Here is a 25486-nt window from a genome sequence, read left to right on the forward strand (position 1 = left end):
TGATATTGTACATGGGACAATTACTAATTTTACTATTAGTTTATAATATATCTTTATTTAGTTATATTCACGTAATTTTTTCCAAGTTTTCTTACAGTTTTTGCATTTACTAGTTGCATCCCAGTGAATATGAGCTAAACCTTTTATTTAAGTAGAGGTTGCTCACTGTAACAGTTATAGAAGCTTATATGATTTTGTATTTGGGTCTGTCCACTCCTAGGGTGAGAGCAAGTCCATTTGAAGAAGTGATACAGATAATTGTACAAATTGAAATTGGCGTATTTTGGGGTTAGTTGTTTGTTTTTTTTTCACATTGAATGTGCTATATGAAATGGTGACTTGTACAGCTTAGGATTATTGTATACTGTGTATATATTTCAGGGGTTACATTTCGATTAGGTTATGTTCATTTGTGTTGTTTTGGGCGATGTTTTATGGCTTGGTCTTTTTTCGTTTGGGGGGGGGGGTTGAGAAATTGACTAGGTTGTATTCATGCTAAGATCTCTTGTTTGTATAAACTCATCTGTGCTCGTGTTGTTTTTGTCCACTTTCTTTAGTTCTTCGCGTAGTGTCCCAGGATTTACCGTGTATTTAGTCCTTGATGTGTTGCAACTGTTATCTTTGACCCATGACCTAACACTCAGTGGTATCAGAGTTAATCAATTTGTTATTATTTACATAAAAAAATATAACTGTCCTTTTTGAAACTCCCACCCAGTTTAGGAGTTTCTTTGGAGTACCATCTTTCAAATATTCATCGATTTTGTTGTGTGCTTCACTTGTTAGAGGTCAAAACACAAGTTTCTCTGTATCTGCATATAATTATAAAATGATATAAATTACGATATAAACTAATGATTTCCTTTAGTTACGTTGTTACTTGTAAAATACTAACTCTTAAAACTTCCTGTTTCATTCAAGACCGCCACAGATGACGTCAGACATTAGATTTTAATAATCAACAGCAATCTATATCAGTACAAGGTTCAGTAAAATCTTTACCTGCTACTAATAGTGTGAACATGACCTTTACGCAAAAGATACGTATCCTAAACTGCAATTTCCCTGTATGTCTTTATTTATGTACATCACTGCACGAAGATCAAGACAAACACTTGACGTCCAATATGGCGGAATATTCAGACCATGTGCCTTAGTGACCTCAGTACAATACTTCGTGTCGTGTACTTGTTCGACTTTAGGGAAGTTGCTACGTTATTTTTACTGTAACGTCCTCAACGTAATCAAAGTGTTTTATAATAAGAGTTACGTTTTAAGAAGTTTAACCCTGGGGTGGCTACTAATGCTCGTGAAAAATATATAAGCTTGAATGTTAACCCTTTGTCCACAGAATGGAAGTTTCTTAGTGTCTCGCTGTTCATGTCAAATCTAGAAATAAAACACGACAAAGAGTGTTTTTTATCAATATAACTTTATTCCCTGTAAGTAAAGGTTTTTTGTTTTGTTTTTTAAGGGTACTGACATATGGATGGCCACGTGCATTCTGTTTGTTTTCGCAACATCAATGGACTTCGTTGTTGTGACGTTTTTGGACAAACGAAGACATCTTTTCTTCCGAAGTCAAATAAAAACAACAAAGAAAACTCTTCTGTTCGTCTGAATACGGATTTGGTTCCACGGTAAGAATACTGGTTTAACGTTCGGGACAAAAGTCACACCAGTTTCCAGATGTAGAATATTTTCGCGGATCACTGTTTAATTTAGTCATCTTGGAATTGAAACCGGAGAGGGTATACAAATAGCATTTTAAATCTATCTTTTGCCTGTTGCAAGTTACTGCTTAGGAATTTTCCCGAAAAATTAAATGGGGGGGGGCTGATATCAGTGCTACAATAATTTAGTATTTTTCTATAAAGTTGGTACGTGTAAAATTTGTTTAGACAGAAACGTGTGAAAATGTGATTTTTTATCACACAGCAAACTATTTTGTTGTATAGTGCCCGTTATTGCAAGCTATCTTGTTGTATAGTGCCCGTTATTACAAAAGCTTCTCGAATAATATTTTAATTTTTTTTTGGTTATCAGGAAATTTTTATTAATTTAAGAGATTGATTTTGTGTCTGTTGGCTAAGCCACCAATTTCACCGTTATCCAAGACTTTGTTTGGTTAATAAAATAATTATTAATTAAGGGTGTCTGGCATGGCCGAGTGCGTAAGGCGTGCGACTTGTAATCCGAGGGTCGCGGAATAATGGTGGCTGTTGTACAAAAACACGTGTAGACACCGAAGTCTTTCGTCTTCGCACACATTGTAATTCTGGGGTTATTTTGTAATTTGTTTCCCAGTTTTAGGGGGGGATAAATCCTGAGTAAACATAACTGAATACCATTTATTTATTCCTTTTTAATACATATACTGAATTGGTTAAGAAAACTTTTGCAATTAAAAAAATCCATCGTTTTGAGGGAGGGGCGCAGTACTCTATAACAGTTAAGCCTGAAGTACAACTTACGAAACACTAGTGTTCTTAGTTTGAGAACGAAGTCACGTTTTTCAGGAATATGCAGTTATACGAGTTGCGTTTTACAATTATCACCAATTGAATAATTAGTGATAATAAAATGTGAACTTAGAAGTACACGTGACCAATCTTTGTCATCAGTTGTCATTGGAATTCCCACAGTCCAGCGATGACAAAATGATCTCGCCGAAAGAGGTCGTTTCTCGCTCTGCTTGGATGGCTCGGCATGGCAAGCGTGTTAAGGCGTTCGACTCGTCGCACCAAACATGCTCGCCCTTTCAGCCGTGGGGGCGTTATAATGTGACGGTCAATCCCACTATTCGTTGGTAAGAGAGTAGTCCAAAAGTTGGCGGTGGGTGGTGATAACTAGCTGCCTTCCCTCTAGTCTCACTGCTAAATTAGGGACGGCTAGCGCAGATAGCTCTCGAGTAGCTTTGCGCGAAATTCAAAACAAATGCATAGCCTGGAATGTGGCTTCGCAGCACGACAATCACCGATGGTTCAAGTCAGAGGTTAATTTTGAAGTTAACATATATAGGCTACATGTATATTATGTAAAAGTAAGTATTATTTAAAGAGTTAACATTTGAATCTCAAGGAAGGAAATAATTACAAACAGCAAGACGAACCACGTGATGAAACAAAACATTTATGACACGAAACGAGCCTTAATCACAAGCTACAGAACCAACATGGTCATCAGAACACAGGCTACAGTGTGGGATGTGTATTTTGATTTTTGGAGGAGGCTGGAGAAGTAGAGCCCACGTAGCGGTGAGGATATACCATCTATCATGATTGGTCTTATACCAGTTTAAACTGGTCTCTTGCACTAGTAACAGTACCTCATTAATTTGAGTTGTATAATGGGCTGAAATGGTGAACGCAAGAGATATGGTTTTTTCTAAATCGTCACCTTCTCAGTGGTAGGGATTTTTTTTGTGGAGAAATCTCCCAGATTGATTACCCGCATCTTGCTTCCTTATCTTATTTTACTATTTTTTTCCTCATCTGCGAGGCTTTGCTAACAGAGGGTAGGACTGCTAAACAGTGCACCACACCAGTGGGGTCCTGTTTCTGCATTCACTTCCAAAAACCAGGACACGTTATATCCAAAGTTTATTCAAGATGCGATGAGAAAATTCACAAGCATTCAAGTCAAGTTTAATTTAAATTTTAAAATCAGCTTTGTGAGTTTTACGTCTTGCCAACTGAAAGCCATGAGTGAGAAGTTCTAGGCCTCGTTGGAGGTGATTCTATGTTAACTTTTTAACCAGAATCTAACAAAGTACACACCCAGCTAGCTAGCATATTTACAACACGGATCCCATTGATGAGAAGGGAGGGGGGAGGGAAAACCCCGCCGCTAATGGATATATAACAAGCAAAATAGGCCAAACCAGTAAATGCTCTGTATTATTAATCCGAATATGAAAAGCTTGCATCTTCTATGGGACTCAAATGTTTGGACGACGCGAGAGTTAAACTTACAAACACATTAGGGAATATTTCTAAACCTTCCGTAACATCAAGATTATATTTCTTTGACAAATATATTGTTCTGTAATTTAGAAAACAATATTGTAACTGAGACTGTTAATCAGACATGCACAAACTTAATTTATAATGTTATTACTCAAGAACAGTTGTAGCTATCGGAAGATCTGAAACGGCCATCATATTGAGAAATAACATGCAGAAGCCAGTGTCACTACACTTTAAACTCCAATAAAATTAACAATACGTCTTTATATATCAAACGAAATTCATGATGTGAAATTTTGATATTTTTAAGTCAATCCACCCACTTTTTAAAAGGGAGTGCAGCAGAGGTCCACTTACTGACATTTCACTTATTTTATTCTATAACGTTAACCCTACTGAGAATAATAAATATAATCATTTGAAATGCAGATAAATTTACTAAAAACCGTTGTAAGTTTACATTTATTTCATCTTTAATTGAATGCTGTTCTCATACCTTCTCCTAAATTTGCGTGTTTCAATATTTATAGTAATTTTAAAGGAGTTTTTTTTTTAAAAAAAACATAACAGATAAAAGGTGGCGTCAGGGCTCGTTGTTTTTTATAAATTTTGTCAGGATAAAAGTTACAACTTCACGACAATACATATCTTGTAATATACTTCACATTTGTCGAAGTAGTTACAGAACAACTAGTCCTAGGTATTCCAAGTATTTTATTTATGAAATTAGCAACATGTTTTTAAACTGACCACAAAAGAATGTAGAAGTTCCTGTACAAAATGATCGATGTTGAAAGTAGGCTTAAGTCTTATTTTATTGGATTGAAACTCTATATAGAACTATCTTTAACGTTATGTTTCAATTAGGCTTAAACTTTGTTTATTGGATTGATTACATAAAGATCCCCTAATGTATTCTTTGGTGTTATTAGGTTCGAACTGTATTAACCTAAGCTATAACATTTCTAGTGAGTTCTATACATAATAAATTAGTTCTTTTTTGTGGGTAGGGGTAACAATGTGTTTTTGTAGCTTCAAATTTGAAATGTAAGCCTTTCTCAACTGGTCTATTCAAACAATTTGATCTGTAACCCTGAATGTTGTTTAACGCACATAGGTTGACAAGACGTTGTTGGTAAAATAATTTATTTGGGAATGGCAGAACATATTTACCCATAAGAAATAGCTTCTTTTTTTATATAAGTTATGGGGTAATATGGTTTTATTGACAATAGAAAATGTTTTGAGCCCCAGTCACAAGTTCCCTTTTTAATGGAAGCACAACCTGCAGGACTGAAAACTATTTTTAATAACAGGAGTTCCGTGTAATTTCCACAGCTTCCTTCAAAGGATAAATTATTATAAATGCACTGTTGTCTGTCATGTGGTTTCCAATAATGCGTTATCAAAATGGTCTCCTTAGCTAATGAGTAATTGCTGTATGTGACTTATGTTTATAGATGATTACTAGTATAAACCTTTATATTAGTTGTGTCCACATTTGTTGACCGCCAATAGGGACTGTTCCTTTCAAAGTACAATAATAGCACATAAAACTACAAGATGGATCATTTCAGATATAAGAATGATTCGATATTTTCTCGTGACGCCAATAGATAAAGTTTAGAATTTTTTAAATTCTGTGGTTTAACTTTATCTGTAAAACTAAGGGTATGAATATAACCTGTCATGGAATACTCTTTCAACAAAGGCTATAGTACCTTCCACGTGTGTGTTTTCTTGTAGCAAAGCCACATCGGGCTATCTGTCGAGTCTACCGCGGGGAATCGAACCCCTGATTTTAGCGTTGCAAGTACGTAGACTTACCGCTGTATCAGCGTAAAGTTGCACAACCCGTATATATTTGATGTAGACACTTCAACGTTCTCGTGTTATTAAACCAAAGATAGTGTCCATGTTTCACTCTAACTTGTTTTATGTTCTTAGACATGAAATTTGGAATTGACGCTCGCTTCTGGATGAAACTTTTCACTAGTTAACTGAATTACAAAATAAAAACTCTGTAGTCCAACGTTTTTCAAATGTTAAATAGTAATAAGTTCCGATTGAAACAACCAGTAAAAAACCAGTAAAATCTTAGCAAATTTAGTGTGTACACTTACTTAGAAGTGAGAAACTAAAGATGGACTCTTGCTGAAGGAAGAGTGAAGTTCAAGTCATAGTATAACTTAAAGATGTGAACTCGTGACCGCAATTGCATGGTCCAAAAGCCTGTATGTCGCATACAGTATCAGTGATAACTTTAAGTACGTTAATATATGTTCATATGGAACGTCATTTCATTATGTGAGATTCATATATTTCTTAAATGTTGTCTAATTAAAGACAATAAACACTTACAAACACAGTTCTGTTTATTCTGTACGTATTACTAAACAATAACAAAACTTGGAACTTTAAAACTGCATGATAAAGAAGTCTAAATACAAGTCCTGTTACTTGTTTAAAAAGTTATACCGATAACTAAAGCCACCTATTGGCAACTGAGAGAACTAATCTTTAAAAATGGAATAACTCGTTTCCGTACTCCAGTTCTAACTACCGGGTATTGGAAGTTAATAGTTCTTGAAAGAGAAAAATGCATAATACTTTATTATCCACAAGATGGCCTGCAGTTCATTTTCAGGTAACGCGAATAGAGAAACAATCTCTGACTTAAGCAATAAAAGACAGACTACTTAAAAACCAAATATATGGAAATGATTACGAAAATAAATCTTAAGATAATAACTCAGATTCTGGTCTGTATTACAAATCAACATACTTGTATACTGTATTTGGTGAAAGTACGTTCGTTACTGTTGGAGCTTATGGTAAACTTTGTCAGAAATGTGTAACTACAGTTGTAGTTTTCACTTTTGAAAGAACTAATTGTATTTAGAGAAGTAGCTATAAGTATATTCTTCATTCAATATACACATTTTCCAATTTAATTTTAAACAGTAAATGGTAACATTCCACTTATTAAGACTAAAGAGTTGGAAAAAAGCAATCCACTATGGAACACAAGATAAAATGTCACTCATGAGCACAAAGTGGACAGTTTGTGCAGCAGGAATCAGCAAGCTAACAGTAACTTTTAGCCAAGCATGTGTGAATTTCAAGCTTTGGTGTTAAACTTTCCACTAGCAAGTTGCACAGAAAAGAAACAATATGAAGACAGCATCATCTGTCCTGATCCTCATGCTGGATCAGAGAGGGCAGCCACACCAGGTAGTGTTTTACCTAAAAAGAAATATAAAACGGGTAAAGTTGTTCTCTGAACACCTCCCAGTTCTATCTGCATCAAAGGATGTTAATCTGGTTTATTCTTTAAAATCATTGCTCTCAGCAAAAATTAATTCATCATTTAAAGATATCAAAACATATGGTAAGAGTCGTATGCAATATTGATTCTATAATAATGGTGAACCACATAGTTTAAATACAAAAAATACGGGGCTCATTTGTGGTAAGCAGGTTGTAAAATGTGGTAGTATTCTATATTTAAAACAATTTTCCAGACGTTTTCTGAAAAAAAGATACCAATAATTTACTGTTCTCATCTTTCTCAACCCTTACCTTCAAGAAGTTCTAAACTAGCTCCACCCCTGTACTGACATGGCTCACTTTATCTTCAGTTTTCCACTTAGCACAGCAGGTGGCTGTGTCACCACCACCTAAGAAATAAAGTTCATAATGTAATAGTAACTCAGAAAAGCTTCAGCCTCCTTCTGTAACATTTATTGCTCTTTTCCAATCTGTCAATCCAAGTTAACAATGTTGTTTACTAGTAAAGTAACTTTAAACATTTCAACAATTTGTTTCTGATTACAGCATACCAAGTTGGTGGACACAAACGACCAGACTAGCTCTTTATATTTTTTCGTGTGCACCATATATTTGGAACCACACGTAAAACAAGAAAGTCACAGTTACAGCTAAAATTTAGTGATTTTAGAAGAGGACAAAACAAACCAGGTGTACAGGAAAGGTGATAGTTGTTGTGTAGCTGTAATGTTAACAAGTGGTTGATTTGGTATTTGATGGCACAAAGGAACTTGGCTATGTAACATCTGGTAAGATGAAATTAAAGGAAATCAAGGTAAAATAAAACAAATGTTTACATCTAGTCTACAATGGTAAGAGAAACTACAGTAATACAAGTTGTAAAGGACTTTCAGATGACTTAAAGAGGGGTCACATTTGGGGACTGTAAGAAGCCATGGTAGGATGGGCTGACCAGTGGATACTGCAATGTTATCCAAGGACAGACCCACTACATCGAACTGCACCTGGATATGAAGGCAGATCATCTGTTCTGAAAAAGTAAGGCTCACTGAGGAAGGAAAACACAACCCCAGGTGGGATGCTTGGTAAGGAATGAAGTTTTGAAGCATGTAGTAAAGACAGGTGCAAATGGCGAAGGTGCATAAGACTCCATGTATAAGTTCTGAACTGGGAAGGTGCAGAAAGCCCCAGTGGAGAGCCAAAGTTCTTGATGATGAATGGGGTCCAGCATCTTTAAGGTCGAGGTTCTGGCAGAGCCATAGATCCATAGTTGAGTTTTGATTGAAAAAGAGCATGATATATCTTTAGCATAGAGCACTGAGCTGCTCCACAAGTGGTGGAAGAAAAAACACAGAAAATGTTCAGTGTTCTTCTACATTTGACTCATTGCTGCTTGCTGTGTGGTATAAAGGTCAGCTTACGGGCAAAGATAAATCCCAAGAACTTTGTCTCAGGGACAACAAGCAGCACAACTTCATCGATACGGAATTCAAGATCAGGGTGAATACGCCCTTGTTGGCAAAAGTGCAAGCAAATGGTTTTAGAGAGAAGTCAAAGCCATTTGCTATGGCCTACTTCAGTAAACAATTGAGGGCAGACTGTAGCTGCCACTCTATATCTCATTTTCAAACCAGTGCTGAGGAACGACAAGTTGCTGTAGAAAAGTACAAGAAAGTGTCAAACTCACACAAACTTGGAATCACCTGTCCATTAAAAAGTTTAATAAAACTGGCAAATGACCATGTAACCAATATAAATGGAGGTCTTGCAAAATACCATATCTCCATGTTGTGTCATAAGCCTTCTCAACATCAAAGAATATTGATAAAAGATGCTGTCATTTGGAAAAGGGATCTCGGATTGACATTTCAAGTAGAGTCAGGTGGGCCATGGTGAAGCACTGTCATTGGAGGAGATTGTTTGATTCGAGGAACCAAACAAGATTAACATTAACCCTCCTCTCTTAAGTCTTACAGAGACAGCTCATCACAGCACTTGGACAGTAGTTTGAAGGAATCTTGGAATCCTTCCCAGGCTTAGAGAAAGGTAAGACAACAGCCCAGCACCAGGAAAACATTCTCCTGCCAGATATCTGGTAAAAAATAATCGGAAGAATAGCAAGAGAAGCAGGAGAGAGATGGTACAACATCTCGTAGTGTACATCATCAGGTCCGACCGATGAAAGTCCAGTTTGAGTTACACCAGTGTAAAGTGGTGATTATAGTCATAGAGAGAATCAGCTCAACAGGAAATTTCTCTGCCCAAGTCTTGATGGCTAAGAAGGTGAATGATGAAGCAGAATTGCTAGATATCTGGCAAAAGCTTTCACCTACAGTATTGGCAATGCTCCAGGTATCAGCTACTTACTGGCCATCAGAGAGCAAGATTGAGAGGAGAGAATTATATTGCCCACTGACCTTTTGGATCTTGACCCATATGACTTTGGAACTGGTGGTAGAAGATATGCTGGTTTTGAATTTAATCCAAGATTCGTTCTGGCTTTGACGTCTTACCCACCGACCATGTGCATGGGCCTGCTGGAAAGCAATGAGGTTTAACAATGTAGGATATCTACAGAAAGTATCCCAGGTCCGTTTTTGAGCCTTCCGTGCCACGTGGCAGGCAGGATTCCACCACAGACATGGATATTGTGGAAAACTTGTTGAGGTTATAGGAATACACTCAGCAGCTGCCTGTATAATACAGTCATTTAATGCTACCACATAGTGGCAGGATCAAGTTTTACAAGAGCAGTGAAAGAGGGCCAGTTTGCTTGATCAGGTGGCATCGACCACGGCCCATCTCTCTCAAAATTGTAGGAAAATGGATTATTGTTAACCCTCCAAGAAAACTGGGAGAATAGTGAAGGGGAACAAACAGAGATCAATAACAGTAAAGGACTGACTAGGGGCGTGGAAATAAGTATAATAACCAGTATTGAAAAGAGAAAGGTTGAGATCAGAAAGCATACACTCTACAGAACGACCCCAGGGGATAATGTCCATTAAAGTCCCCCAGGATTTAAAAGGGAGATGGCAACTGTTCACTGAGAACAGCAAGGTCTGATCGATCATAGATCTCTGCAGGCAATAGGTGAAAAGAACAAACAGTGATGGTACAACCCAAGGAAACACGGATGGCTCCGGCCTCCAAGGGTGGGCATATGCTGATCAATCAACGGTGCCACCCCTCCATGGAGCCTGTCATTACTGTGCAAAGAAAACTGCTGAAACCTGTCTGTACAGGCCTCTTTCAGTAATGTGTCCTATAAGGAAAGACAAACAGGATGGAAAGAAGCAATCAGCATCTTCCTGCCATCAAGATTAGAATTCAAATCTTGACAGTTCCATTGTATCAAGGTGGCCATTTTTATTTATGTGTAGGCAGATTGGGTGGAGAACCCTTCTCTTTATGACTACGTCTTTTTTCTTTACTGACTTTATTCGAGGGAGGTTATTCAACCTCCGTGAATCCTGCCCTGAATTGAATGGGCAGGTCTTTGCTGTTGCCAGAGGACATGAACAAATGATCGTTTTGCATTTTGGGGTGGGAGAAGATGTACCAGAGGATGTGGATCTTAGGATTTGTTGGATGTATGTAAGGGACAGAGATGGGTGTAGAAGTTGATTCAACTTTTTTTTTTACCATGAAGGTCAAAAGGCTTTTCATTTGTTTAGAGAACAATTATCTTGGAGACACAGAGACATCTTTCTGCACTCCCACTGTAGTTGTGAAACGAAGTACAGCAGCATATGTCAGAGATGAAGTAATGGACAGCAACTTTCGAGCCTCAGGATAAGTAATGTTATGAATCGTTTTCAAATGCTGCACCTTTTTTTCTTCCAACCATTTAAGGCAAGAATGAAAGTAGGACAGTTGAGAGCCATATGCAATCGACACAATGTGGGTCCATTTCACTCTCATAAACATCATGGTCCTTGCCCCCATAACGCACGCATGTCAGGGAAGCACAACATGATGTCTTTGAGAAACATTGCAGACACTGGAAACATTGTAGAGGGTTTGAAATGTACAGCTAATCTGCCTTGATGGTAGCAGGTGGACCTGCCTTGACAGTGGCAGGTGGACATTGGTCGGCAAAGTAACTATCGTTGCAAGTGGAGATACACATCACTGTAGAAACTCCTTGAGTGAGAAACCAGTGAGAATCTCTGACTTGGGAATGTTCTTCAAATCCATCTCAACAATAACTCCTCATGATGAATTCAAAGCAGCATGAAGTGTAAACTCAATAGGTATATCCACAATCACCTTTGATTGGAAGAGGAGTTCACTGTCTTTACATATGGATGGTTCCAGCAATATGTTACCAGAGCAAAGCTCTCTGACTGACTTTGGAGAGCCAGCAAGTCCCTCCAGTCCAGTCTAAATAAAAAAAGAGACATTTGCCCTAAATGTTTGTCTAAAAGAGAATGTAGTATAAGAAAATGAGGTGCAACAGGTGTTAGAGATGTTGAAGATTGCTGCTCAGAGTCTTCAACACATCGTTTACCTATAGACTGTGTTTTCACCATTTTATTCAAGGTTTTAGTTGGAGGATCCCTAGGAAAAACAAATTTTGGTGCCCGCTGACCCCACCCACCATGGAGTCCTACAAGGGGACTCACTGCAGCAACACAGGGTTTTATGAGCACTATACCCAAACACCAGCAACAGATACAATGTCTACAACATTCAACACTGGTACTTGGTTGACCTTAGCCCAAGTGGTGTGTTAGGGTTGGACCCCTCAACCATCAGAATCCTCTCCTCTCCTCCATGGGCCACCACACAGAGCAAACACAGGAGTGGATGTTTACATCCCAGAGGAGGTAAACTGAAAGAACAGAACCTTCCCTGGGAGGTCCCCTTGCCACATCCAGGAATCCACACTGAGGGGTAACGTTAGTGGAAGAAACATTTCTTTTTCCATATAGTGAGTTTAAAACCGTACAGACCACAGATTAGTATATCAGAACTTAATAAATGTTTTAACTCACCAATAATAGTTGTAACTCCTTTCTGTGTTACTGCTACAACTTCATCCATAACAGCTTTAGTACCTTTGGCATAGTTTTCCCATTCAAAGACACCTACGGGCCTGAATTTAAAAAATATAATGAATACTATCTACATCTAAAACCATAGCATTGAAACACAGTATTACCAATGATAATACACTCACTTTCCCTCTCAGGCTGACCTAAGAGCATTGGTAAGATATGCTACAACTTAAGTGTTAGAGGAACATTTATGTAATATTCTTAAAACCAAATAGTTAAAGTACAGTTCTAATTATATATCTTAAACACAAACAATGACACCCCTTATTAAGACCCTCTGGCGATAAACAGATATCTATTGCACCAGAAAGACATTCACTGAGCTTGAATTATTGTTTTTATGTTAAAAAGACCAGTCAAGAAGGGCTGAAATTCTACTCAATATCTGTTTAAACTAATGAAAATGTCAGATAGAAGAAAAAGAATCAAATTACACATAGTGCTAACAACTCATTGCTTCTGTTATAGTTTTAATGAGGGTAACCAACACTAGCTGTGTAACTCACCCATTCCATACAATGGTTTTGGCTCTCTGAACTGCCTCACAAAACTTTGCAACACTTTTGTCTCCACAGTCAAGACCCTAAAGTTAAAGAAAACAATTATGCAAAATTACAAGTTTTCACTTGGTTTTTAATTGTCCCAACACTTTAAATTAACTGTTAGATAATTTTGTAAATAAACATATTAAAAGGTACACAAACTTAAGGTTAGCTCAAGATTTGTAACAGTTCTATGTAGTGAAAAGCAGAATGAAGTTGTGTGTGTCTACATTTACGTCCATTGTTTGATGGACACTATAAGGTAGTAATACCAATGCTACACTGGCACTTAGTTTCTAGTGTCTGTAAAACATACCATCCATCCTGCAGGAATACCAGAATCCACAGTAGCTGTTCCAGTGGCAGCAGCTTCATCAAACTTGTCGGCAATGACGAAGTCTACAGGCAGATGAATCTGAACACAGTTTTGTTTAGCTTTTTCCATAAGTTTTCCCACAATTCCTGCACCCTCTTCATCGTACAATGAGTTCCCAATCTTAAATATAGAACAGAAAAAACTGGTTGTAAAAAAACAAAAAAACAAACCAGTATACAAATGCTGCCACGTGTCCATAACAACAACACAGAACTTTGACCAAAATACTCAATTTTTGTGCAGTAACATAAGTTACAATTAAAAACCGTTTTTAGAAACTGAACTCAAACTAATAATAATTAAACAGCTAATATCATGAAAATAGAACATGTTAAATTGTTTCACTTGAATAAGGTATTCTTAGATCCTAGTTTAATGCAAAGATATTATATAACCTTATTGTTACCATGTCAGACTTAAACACTGAGTTTGTGATATTCCCTTTACTGTCATGATAAAAGCTAACTTTGCTTGTTAAACTCAAGTACATGTAACACTAAACTAATATTTGAGTATATAAATGGAAAACCATCTCAACTTTTAATTTTCCATAACGGACACAATGACTTCACAAGATTCTTAATGCAGGACAAAATTTTAGTGACTGTGATTCGATTTCTTTTGTATTCTATAAATAATGTATTTAAAGAAGCAATGCTGTAGTAGAGACACAAATCTTAGAATAAATCCCTTACAGGTCTGTGCTAGTCTATTATAATAACAGTTGGTTTTTGTCTGTCACAATAATGCACAAACAGCACTGCCATAAGAGACACACAAACAAGCATGTTATTATACTGATTAAAGAGAGAAAAAGTTGAGTTGACATGGCAAGATGAAAAAATTGGAAATGGTAATTATTAGAAACATTTAGAAGGGTTAATAGCATAACCTAGGAAGGTCTGATGGTCATGAAAGAAGACATGGATTGTTAGAAACATACAAGAAGCTAACAGTTTCATTTGTTTTTGCTGAAAACTAGAAGGAGAGAAAAAGAAACTTCTGAATTCTGTTGTAACTTGTAAATAAGGACTTTTCCTTCAACTCGGGTTATGCATCATCTTAAGGTTACGACTGTTTGGTATTAAAACATTAAACTATGAAAGGTTTGAAAATCGTCACATATTCCATCAATCTCACCTCCATTCCATGCAGTTGCTTTAAGAAGGTAAAAGCCATACCTCCTCCAATGATCATCTCATCAACTTTATCCAACATGTTTTCAATTAGCTGTATCTTATCCTTGACCTTGGCTCTGTTTGAAGAATTAATTATCATAACAGCTAAAAGAAACCTACTGGTGTGTATATATGTACATAAACAAATAAAGGACCACAAGACATGTCATGCACCAATAGCTTAGAAAATGTTTACAATGCAATTGGTTAAAGCAAGAATAAATCATTTTTTTCTTTAAATTCACAATAATTTTAATATTAGGTTAAATTTACCTTAATAGACTACACTGCTACAATGAGGTTTCTGAGTTACTGAGCAATTACTTCTGTTATAACAGACAAGTCACTTTATACAAGTCTCCAAGTTGTACCATCAAATAATATTTTTGATTTAACAGAGGCCACATTCAAAGTTCTGTATGTATATGGTAATTTTATCTTAACATCTGTCTCTCAGTTAAACATGATGACAGAAATCTACACTTCACATACCACCAATTGTGGTTTTTTTTTCTCTGAATTTTTCAGCCAACTAGACCAGATGTTGTCTAATTATGAACAGGCCATCTAAATCCAAAGCATTGGGCAGCCTGTCTAAACAGTTCTTATCTTGTCAGTTTCCATAAGTTATATTTGTTATTTTTTGTTACTCGTGCATTCACAGTAAGAATTTTGTTAAAAGCCCTAATGCACTTTCCTGCTAAATAATCCGAATTGGAAAACAACATTCTCTGACCTAACTAAGACATTCAATACAGTATTTTATGATCTGCTTGCAAAAAACATCTCACCTTTTATTTATGTAAAATGGCTTGTTTGGGTTAAGAAAATTTTTTATGTAGAGGAGCGAACAATGTTTCGACCTTCTACGGTTATTGTGAACCTGACGATGATCAAAGAAGGTCGAAACGTTATTTGCTCCTCTACGTAAAAAATTCTCTCAACCCAAACGAGCCGTTTTTACATAAATATTTTTCTCTACAAGAGGGTTTTCTCGACATCAGTGATCTTACCTTTTAGTTCTTACAAAATTAGAACATGTACCCATTAATTCATATTTGCTGGTTTTGTTAAGATTTTGGTATTAAAAATTGTATTTTCCCTCAATTTATTGTTAGCTATACCATATAGAAATTTGAAGAGTTCAACAGCATGTAAACAAAAATTCTCATCCATGTTTGTTTGATATGTGTGTATTGTGGGTCAGTTTTATATCTGTTTAATTTGTAAAATTTCTTCAGGGTTTAATCTCCAAACATCATTTGTTAGAGAAATCCTTTTCAATGTAATAAATCTTTTGACAACTCTGACACTTAGCAGTAGCATGCTTTCTGAATAACTGAAAAAGAAAGTCACATACCCGCCTAGAATAGCTAGGAAAGGTCTTTCCGGGCTTTCCAAAGCTTTTGCAAAATAAGTTAATTCTTTCTTCAGCAAGAATCCTGCTGCCCTCTGTGAGTGTTCCACACCTACCATGGAGCTAGAGATAATTATAAAACTGTCAACATCACCAGTTATTATCTGTTGTAACAAACAAAACTTTCAAGGAAGTTTTTAATTCCAAATCATCAAATAAATATGTTATACTAAAATATCACCTCTGTAAGTGTTGAAAATAACATACACAAATGTTATTTATAAGTTTCATTGTACCAGTAGATATTTCATTAGATGTTCTGAAAAAAAAATTGTTTTTTGTTAACCAAAACAGATGGATAAGTTTATAGTTACACAAAAGGAATCCAACACAACAGGTAATGCAACCACAATGTATTTTTCTTTTCTGGATTTTAACATACAACTCCAGCTTTGAGTTTTTTTTTCATTTAGAATTTTGGAAATATTTCAAGTCTAACAACTGGTTTTTATCTGTAATAATAGAGGCAAATGTTATTAAAATCAAATAAACTGTAATAAATTTAAAAACGTCAGATAATTACACTATTACAATAGCTGCATCCCAAGGGACAAAATTAATGAGAAAGTCTATTTATTGGGTTTGATTTGGTTTGATTTTAAATTTGCACAAAGCTACTCAAGGGCTATCTGTGCTGGCTGTCTCTAATTTGGCAGTGTAAGATAAGAGGAAAGGCAGCTAGTCATCGCCACCTACCGTCAACTCTTGGGCTACTCTTTTGCCAACAAATAGTGGGATCAACTATCACTATATAACAACCTTACAGCTGAAATGGCGAGCATGTTTGGGGTGATGGGGATTCAAACTCTCGACCCTCAGAATACAAGTTGAATGCTTTAACCACTTGGCCACGCCGGACCCTATTTATTGAGAGCAATTTCTATAAAGTTAATGAACATGCCAAAGAAGGATCCGATAGCAATGTTCAGCGTTACCTACTCTGACTGTCTGAGACTTTACACAGGAAAGTTCTCAATATTGTTTCACTTACATTTTCAATCCATTTTGAATGAAAAACAAAACATCTTGACCATCCATTACTGGAAATAAAGTTTCACAGAAATAATTCATTTATTGTTTCTTGAATTTGATCCAGACTCCTTTGTTTTCAAATACAATTAAGGGATAACCCCTTTTTTTTAAAATCAACCTGTGTGCATGAATATTTTGCATTAAAAAGGACTGTTCTATACCTATCACAATAATGTACAGAATGATTAACAATATTGACGTGTAGTCGTGATACAATCTGTTCCACCTCGACTATGGTTGTCACAACTCTCAGTATGTGACAAAAGCTACTGGTAATCAAAAAGCTAGACTTGTTTGTTAAAGTTTTTTAAAAATTAACTTTTAATACTTTAGTCTTAATTTTGTGGAAACACCAATTTAAAAACAAACCCACAGTATGCTAGATCCTGCCAAAAACAGAGGTAAAAATATAAACAAATAATCAGCAGATATCCAATTAAGCAAATTACTTTTTAATAATGAAGTTACAACAAATTAAAGTTGTATTCTTTACACTTTATACCTGTGGGCTCGATGGGCAGTACCAAAAGCATCGTTAACATAAACATCTCCAAGTTTGGTCAGGGAACCACGGAATGTGGCAACAGCTTCTGGACTTGCTTTCACCTAGATACAGACATTGTAATATCATGATTTTAGGTTCACACCTATACAGCAATTTCACCTAGATACAGATATTGTAATATCGTGATTTTAGGTTCACACCTATACAGTAAATTTCACCTAGATAGACATTGTAATATCATGATTTTAGGTTCACACCTATACAGTAATTTCACCTAGATACAGACATTGTAATATCATGACTTCAGGTTCACACCTATACAGTAATTTCACCTAGATACAGACATTGTAATATCATGACTTTAGGTTCACACCTATACAGTAATTTCACCTAGATACAGACATTGTAATATCATGACTTTAGGTTCACACCTATACAGTAATTTCACCTAGATAGACATTGTAATATCATGATTTTAGGTTCACACCTATACAGTAATCTAAAAATCTATTTCATCATCAAACTATTGATATTATCTTAACACACTAGATACAAAACTCCTATACAGTGATGAGACAAAAATAATAGATTTATCATAATTAACTTTTGTCCCAATAGCATTTTGTTTCATGTAAAATCTCAGCACAATGTTTACTTCACATGTTTATATTAGAAGGTAATGTTCAAAAAGATGTTATTTAAAAAATTACAGGTTTAAAGGTCATGTAATAAACCCACACAATAGAGCATGGTATCTCCACATAAAAGATGGCCCAGGCTCCGTCTTTAGTTCTTTGTTCAAGAATATTTGTTTATTTCAACCAAGACAATTTTCCTGTTACTGGCTATTTTACAAGATTTTGAATGTGAAAATAATATTGAAATTACTTTTACCCTCATTATATGTTGTTTTTGTGAATCAGGAATATTTAACACCACAAGATCCAATAAAAGACCAGTAACTCAAAGCATCCAATACCTTTTGTCCCTCAGCATCAAGTCCTTTACCTTCTTCTTCAACATGAAACCTTAAGTTTTCTAGAAGGATCACAGATCCCTCTGGTGGATCTTGACACGCGTCTTCCACTTCTGGACCAACACAATCAGACAGAAAAGTAATTTCTCTGTAACGAAGACAAGTCAACACCGCTGAAGAAAATTACATTTTAAACCTTCTAAAAAAGGACATCAAATTTCAGCAAAGAATCCACTGATCGTGGACAAAACTATTAATTTATTGCTGTATTCTAGAAACATTAAAATATGCAAGTTTTTACATAAGTTACTGTATATATATTACTCCCACTACTGATTACATTACTTTTTGTGTAATAAATACATATTGGCACTGTTTTCTTACATTACAAAGTTGTTTTAAAGAGAAGTAACAGTTCAATATTTAAGTACTGAAAGGTGCACAGATTTGTGAAAAACAGTTATTTTCTTGGTAAACATATTCAGAAATGGTTTTTAAAAACACAAACAAGACACCAGGAAAAGACACGAGTATCTTTTATTTAAATACTTGGAACAAGAGAAAAGGTATTCCATGTACCAAATACTTCAAATAATAAAAACATACAGCTTTATTTATTTATTACTTTACGCTTCATAATAATTGTTTTTCATTTCTTTAACCAACGTTAACCAATGAAGTTCCTTTTTTTTTTGTTAACTTCAACCAGAAAGCTTTTTTTTTCACTTTATTTGCATCAGCAGAACTGTGCATTTGTCAAGTCACCAAAACCAGTTTAGCACTACCAGTTTTGTGTCAACATAAATAAAATGAATACAAAGCTGTAAAGGCACAGGTGTAGCTTGGAACAAACCAAAGTTATGAAAACATATGGCATCAATCCTCAGAGAAATCTGAACTTTTAAAAACCTTGAAAGCTGCAAGGCATTAAAATATTAAAAGGATAAGTTAAGACTAAAGGACTCCTAGGAAGGCCAGAGTAGGCCTCATTTATTGTGATAATCAGGCTGGTTACCATTACTGTTCACTTTCATTAGGTGCCACAAGTGACTACTAATGATAAATTACTGACTACCTCACAAACAAGTTACTTGATAGGCTGGACCAATAAGAATTGACCAATCAATAGGTCACTTACATGACAGCTCATCCACCAATGTTCAAATCAATCTCACAGCACTTTGTCATTTCAGTGATAGTTATGTGATCATGATATTGTGTACACAGATCACAACTGTAATTTTTATTATACAGTTTTACCTAATATCAACTACAAAACATACATGTTTGATATCACCCCTTATTTTAATGTCAGTAACATTAGGATAGTTAAATCAACACACGTTTTGAACATACATAAATAAAATATTCCATATTTAAATGCAAACATGAGAGAGAACCTTCGTTCGTGAACCCACAAATTCACATGGGAACTAACCTAGGTTACCAAGAACCCTGCTAACAAACAATTCTCTGAGTCATATAAAAAGAAATTAGCCAAACTTTTCTGACGTAAGTGAAATTGTGAAATAGTCCATCCTCACCATGATGCCTGTAAGTATTGAAAAAGCTACTCTCATATGCCTTGTATTAAATACACTTATAGTCACATAAAGTAATTATCCATTAATAAATTGAACAAGATAAGAGACACTTGTTTTGCATGTTCATTTGTAAGATACATTAGGGCTATCAGCACTGACAAACCCTAATTTTGTTCTGGGACTAGAAAGAAAGCAACTGGTCAATACCACCAAATGTTTAACAAGAAACTACTAATGGGATGTGAATCATGCTAAACACCAGTGCACACCCAATTACTTCAAAGAAGAAGCAAAGTTTTACATCACAAGCAATATCCAGTTTCCAACTAGCATGGTAAGTTTTGTCTTCACAATCTGAGATGTAGCAATATTTATTATTATTATTGGAAACAAAATATTAGTTTTATTATACTCCACGTGCTTACCTTCCGAGTAACATTTTTAGCTCCTCAGATACAGGTTTGAGAGAATATTTTTCTATACGCCGACCATCAGGACGACCCAGGTGGCTCATGAGAACTACAGACTTAGCTCCTTGACTTAAAGCATGTTTGATGGTGTCCAAAGCTGCAACAATTCTACATGTGTACATAAAAACGTTTTAGAATTACAATTGCGTCACGTTTCATACCGTTAGATTGAAAGTAATTACAAAAACAAACTTTCTGTTTTCTCTTTAAACAATTTGTCATGCTAGAGTTTTGCCTTTAATGAACTGTTCTTGGCCCTAAATGCTGGATCTTGTATGTTGCAGGTGTTTTTCAGAAAATAAAAACTATAATATTTATGTTGCCTAAAATATCCTCAAAACAATATAATGTTATTTTTATTTTTAAAAAATATTAAATTGTCAGAGTTAATTAAAAGTTTACTTTTAGATTAAACAAACCTGAATAATATTTAGTGGGTTAAAGTTGAAACAACTTGTGTATGTATTTACAAATATTAAAATCCACAAATAAACAACAGATCACACCATACACAAACTTTACAGTTCGTAACCCTTAATACTCATTAAGATCAAGTTGTTTATTCTGTGTTTCGATATTTCAATGGCTTCTATCACTTATATTATTTGGTTGAGCCAAAATAACTTTTCCCACCAGGTGTCAGGTAAAATTTACATTTTCAGCTGATTATCCTTACTGTGCTGCTACACCATGGACCTGTCACCAACATGCTTAACCCACCATGGACCTGTCACCAACATGCTTAACCCACCATGGACCTGTCATCAACATGCTTAACCCACCATGGACCTGTCACCAACATGCTTAACCCATATTTCAAGTTTAGCATTCTGTAAAGCATTAGTTTCAAACCTATCCAGATAGTGATTAAACAACAAAGGAGATAATGGGAAACCCACAGCTAGACCTTTGGTCTCTTTATGTATTTTAAATCTAATAATATGATCCAAGTTTTTTTGTTAAATTTAACATGTCTAAACTTTTGACGACTGGTTCTCCGTTTACACACAGTTGTCTTTAAAACAAATTATAACCATATCAACAGATACCTTTAGGAATATTGATCTGATATCTACAGATATAAGTGTATCATTACTGTTTAAAAACTTACTTTATGTATAAACAAAGGAAGCAGAAAAGAAAAACAGAACTAAAGAATTCTCAGTTACTTTTTAAACGAAAAGTCAACTACATAACTAGCATATATTTCTGGCTTGCTAACTTGATCTATCTATACATAAAAGAGAGAAACAGAAAAACAGTTTTCATATTTCCATACCTTTGATTGTTTGTAATTTTCCCGTCTTTCAATGGAACATTGAAATCAACCCTAGAAGAACAAGTTAATAAATAAATTTTTCACTTGTAAGTTCAAATATTGCTGTTCACTTACACAACTACTCACAATTGGTTGTTTTTTAATCATTGAAATACTGACCAAGAAGTTTTTTAAGCCTACTGAACAGATACAGCAATCAGTTTCTTCCCAACTTTAATGAGTTTATCATAAACTTGTTTGACTTTTATATTTAGTTCTTGGGTTCTGAAAACTTTCATTTTGCAGTTACCTGACAGAAACTACCAGAAATGGTGGAGAGAAAGAAAAAAAGTGTTCCGTACGTCATTTTAACAGTGTTTCGTACATCATCACTGTTAAAGTCCAAGATTTTTTGGTTTTTAAACTGAGAATTTTCCTTAAAAACAAGAACAAATATTATATTCAGTGTATCCCCAAATTTGTCACATTGCTGAGTATGGTTAGTAACAGGAAATTCCAATAAATGTGAATACAGTTCCACAATCCCTTTTCCCAAACCCTTGGGGCCAGTTGTATTTCAGAATTTGGAATTTTTTGGATTTTAGAACAAATGTATCACCCCAGTGGGGTCCAGGACAGCACCCCATAATCATCTCCACAGTGACATTAAACACAAAATCACAAAATAAAAAGCAAGGAAAAAATATCAGTGAACAGCAGGCACTCATGTGACCACTAGGAGTGCTGAGACACAACTGTCAGACTGCTGGGCAGCTGGGCCATGCCACGACATCACACCCAAGTGACGTGGGTGTGGAGTTGGGCAGCTGTTATACTGACATTCCACAAAAACAAGTTCGGTTTTTGGAACTTCAGATACGGAATTGTGGACCCGTACAAGCAAATCAAGTAGCGAGTCCAGACCGTTTAAATTGGTAAGCTTCAGTGTGCAGGCGTGTGTGATCAAAAGTAATGAAGGTATTTGTTACTGGTAGCTACTGTTACCAACTAATAGTTACATGCTGTTTGAAGAATGTTACATTTAAAAAACTGTAACTTTCTCTTTTAACAAACATTTAGAATGGGGTGGTTAAAAACAAAAAAAATGTCTGGACAGATCTATTCCATTTTTGGATTTAAAACACTAGTTTCCTGTTTTCATTAATCTATATCAAAGTGCATACATAAATATGTTTATAACCAGCACACCACTGGACTAGTTGTTACCAAACCTGACATGTACACTTAGGGCCCTCCCACAGAGTGACATAATGGGGAACAGCTTTTTTGTGTTTTTTTGTAATTTGTTACCCTTTGTTTCTCAAAATACAAATAGACTTTAACCCATCCTTACAAGATACAATATAAGGAAACCAAAACCATACAAAGTATTTCAAGTGAGGCCTAACTAGTGATTTGTAGAGATAATTACTTGCTGATTATTTCAAGTGAGACCTAACTAGTGATTTGTAGATAATTACTTGCTGATTATTTCAAGTGAGGCCTAACTAGTGATTTGTACAGATAATTACTTGCTGATTATTTCAAGTGAGGCCTAACTAGTGATTTGTACAGATATTTACTTGCTGATAATTTCAAGTGAGGCCTAACTAGTGATTTGTACAGATAATTACTTGCTGATTATTTCAAGTGAGGCCTAACTAGTGATTTGTAGAGATAATTACTTGCTGATTATTTTAAGTGAGGCCTAACTAGTGATTTGTAGAGATAACTACTTGCTGATTACTTCCTTTTGTGGCAACCCTCACAATGTTGCAGTATGGCACTCGATTCCATGTGATGAATACCGTGCAGATTAGTTTATGTTGTTTTTGATGGATTGATATTAGCCATCCTTTTATTTACTTTAAAGAAAAATGTCTTCAATTACTTCGTGATGACGAGAAAACCCACTTGTAGAGAAAAAATATATATGTAAATACAGCTATACTATGTAAAAACTACACTGACAAACATCACACTAACATTATTTATAAAATACAATGTGATAACTGCCACAACTTCTATATTGGAGAAACAAGTAGAAAAATGGAAACCAGATTCAAAGAACACAAAATGTCACCTTCACACGTTTTCAAACACTTCAAATCAAATAAACACAACATAACCATAGAAAACACTCAAATACTAAATAAAGAAACAAACATAAACAAATACAAAATTAAAGAAGCCTTACTTATACAACAACTGAAGCTCAAAATAAACCAATACAAAGAAACACCTTTATATCTGTATAAATAAATATAATCCAACATCTAACACCACCCTCTATATTCCTACACTCAGTTACACAACCTCCTTCAAACATGTGGTCAGCTATCGGTCAGTAAACCTTTCTTTCTTTGTGAACCTGACGATGACCGAAAAAGGTCAAAACATTGTTCTCTCCTCTACATAAAAAAAAAATTCTCAACCCAAACGAGTCGTTTTTACATATATATTTTTCTCTTTAATTACTTGCTTGTATTTTTGATGCTGTGTTTCAACAGACATAGGAAGGTTGTATTTATAACCAAGTTCTAAGGTTACAACTGTATTATTTATTGTTTATCTACTTACTGACTTGTAAGTTCTGTTTCACCCTCTACTAAAGTTTTTCTAAAGGAACACCAACTATCTGTAAGAAAGCTATCTTCAAGGGTTAAATGATAACATGATTTACACTAGCGTTACGATTTTTAAAAAATGAATACTAGTTATTAATAATACTTATAAAATACGATACTGTTTCAAACTAATTCATCTCATGAAAACTGACCTATAGCATTGTTTTGGTTTCTAAGTTATAGTGAAAAAAAACAACAACAAAGAAATTCCTACTATTTGCTATGACATTTAGACCTTCCCAGAACTTGTAATTCAGTTATTTAAATATATATTGCTACAAAAGGATAGAGTGTTTAATATTGTAAAATTCTGATGACCTATCGAACAGATATTTAAAATATTTCCATCAACCACCCGATCCATCTTTTCATGGTTGTACCGCTACCGCTTGCCTTATAACGTAACATACGATAAGCCTACTTTGGTTACTTACCTAATCAACACTCTTTTACCCTTCAAGTTAATTTCATCTATTCCAAGCTTGTTTAACGCCATTAATATATTATTATATGAAATAATTTAAAACGGAAATTCAGGAAACTATATTTCAAGAAGTTGCGATATTTAATACAATGCTTAACAACCGCTATATGTGCAAGCAAGATATACAACTTTTAAGCCGGTTGATTAGTTAAGCAAAACGGATAACATTCCTAAAGGCGAACCCGATAGAAAATGTGGTGATCTCTAGCATCAGAGCCCTCTAGAAATATGTTCCCTTCAAAACACGTTCCCTTTTTAAATAATTCACCTTATATACAAAAAAATATGTTGCAATGACACTTCTTTCAATGTAATGGCACTAAAATTTGTTCCAACTCACATTGAAGTGATTATTTTAGTATTATCATGTTTAATTCGTGATTAATTGTAAGTTACACTCGAAAGTTTTTGCAAAGTCTTATACTTTATAATTAGTAAACTTGAAATAGCCCATTAACATAAAGTGCAGGGCTCGGCATGGCCAGGTGGTTAAGGCACTCGATGGTCAAGGGGATTCGACTCACCCTCAACTCTTGGACTACTCTTTTCCAACCGAATAGTGGGATTGACCGCACATTATAATGCCCCCACAAATAAAAATGTGAGCATGTTTGGTAATGACTAGCTGCCTTCCCTCTAGTCCATGGGTTCCCAACCTTTTTGCACTCGCGACATGAAAATGTAATTGATGAAATAAAATTAATGTTATCCCAAGCTACTTCTAACAAGGCTACGTGACTCCCCTGCCAAGGCTT

General features: G+C 35.2%; 1 long non-coding RNA gene and 1 pseudogene across 2 annotated transcripts in view; one reads left to right on the forward strand and one right to left on the reverse strand.

Moving 5' to 3' along the window:
- The window catches only part of LOC143247685 (uncharacterized), a 274645-nt gene extending 272763 nt beyond the window's left edge, over positions 1 to 1882 (forward strand). The window contains exon 4 of the long non-coding RNA XR_013026660.1: positions 1475 to 1882. This is a non-coding gene — a long non-coding RNA (uncharacterized LOC143247685). The remainder of the gene's footprint in view (positions 1 to 1474) is intronic.
- Positions 1883 to 6865: 4983 nt separating this feature from the next.
- On the reverse strand, positions 6866 to 24936 carry LOC143247687 (phosphoglycerate kinase-like; annotated as a pseudogene). Its single transcript, XR_013026664.1, has 12 exons — positions 24682 to 24936; positions 21642 to 21692; positions 20318 to 20470; positions 18352 to 18496; positions 17370 to 17473; positions 15779 to 15898; positions 14381 to 14495; positions 13181 to 13360; positions 12829 to 12905; positions 12260 to 12360; positions 7551 to 7648; positions 6866 to 7214 (listed from the first exon to the last, which is right to left on the reverse strand). The product of XR_013026664.1 is annotated as a phosphoglycerate kinase-like (transcript).
- Between the last annotated feature and the right edge of the window lie 550 nt (positions 24937 to 25486).

This window comes from Tachypleus tridentatus, chromosome 3 (genome assembly GCF_004210375.1).
Source record: "Tachypleus tridentatus isolate NWPU-2018 chromosome 3, ASM421037v1, whole genome shotgun sequence".
Classification (NCBI taxonomy): domain Eukaryota; kingdom Metazoa; phylum Arthropoda; class Merostomata; order Xiphosura; family Limulidae; genus Tachypleus; species Tachypleus tridentatus.